Source organism: Tupaia chinensis, unplaced genomic scaffold, assembly GCF_000334495.1.
Source record: "Tupaia chinensis unplaced genomic scaffold, TupChi_1.0 Scaffold000360_1, whole genome shotgun sequence".
NCBI classification, from domain to species: Eukaryota; Metazoa; Chordata; class Mammalia; order Scandentia; family Tupaiidae; genus Tupaia; species Tupaia belangeri.
Genome location: NW_006159856.1, coordinates 2,931,258 through 2,932,277, shown reverse-complemented (window position 1 = coordinate 2,932,277; position 1,020 = coordinate 2,931,258). Strand labels below are relative to the sequence as shown.

Sequence of the window (1,020 nt, the reverse complement as noted above, 5' to 3'; positions counted from 1 at the left end):
CTGCTGGAAGGAAAGCCCAGGACATTCTCTGGTACGTGCTGAGAAAATTCCCATTTTGATCATCAATGGTTTCCTTCTCTTTAATTACAAGCCCCTTGATATTATATAGAATAGAAGCTATTTTTTGACCATTCCATATGAAGAATGTAAGAGAAGTATAAGTGTCTATGAGCCTCCAGATCCCCCCAGGGTACTTTATAGCCACTTATGGCCCATGTATCTAAAGAACAGATGAGAAATGGAGGACATCATGTGAGAAATTGTTTACCTACACGGAACAAGATCTGAAGAAGACCTTTTTTCACATGTATATGAAGATCTAATACAAGAACTAGTAAAGCAAAAGAGTTTGCAAGTAACAGCATAAAGATGGAAAGCAGCAAATCCTTCCTGGGATGAATTAAGAAATTCAAAGGAATATATTTCAGAACTTTAACCAAGAAACAATACGGACTGTGTATATACATAAATATGCATATATGTGTGTATGCATATATGTGTACACATACATATATCAAGTATTATAAGTTATTGACCTTATATATTATGCACTAGGATTTTTCTATTTTTAAGTTTTTAAAATATTGGTCACAACCCACGGTTTGGAATATGCTGCAACCCATATCACTTGTAAATAGTAGCATTACCAGAAACAGCAGTCACATAGGAAAAAGTAATAGTTTATTTCAAAAGAAAAGTAGGGGAACAGAGCTGGCTGATGGCAGCTGTATAGTCAAGGAGATACCGCAGAAAGAAGGTAGCTGGGAAGCTCTGAAATCTGATCATATATTCTGCCAACCTTGACCTCTCCATGCTGACTCCAAGGAGCCAGCAGGAGGCAGCTGGAAGATAGCAACAAGCAGAGAATACTACAGCAATTTTAGTTTGAGTCCAAAAAAAATTCCAGAAATCAACATTGGCATAAAAAAATAAATATTTCAGAAAAAAAAAATCACATCAATCATCCACAAAGTTTAGTATACAATCAAGTATTACTAGATGGTAGGAAAAAAAAAAAAA

General features: G+C 35.2%; 1 pseudogene; it reads left to right on the top strand.

Moving 5' to 3' along the window:
* The window catches only part of LOC102497417 (nicotinamide riboside kinase 1-like), a 931-nt pseudogene extending 564 nt beyond the window's left edge, over positions 1–367 (top strand).
* Positions 368–1,020: the final 653 nt, after the last annotated feature.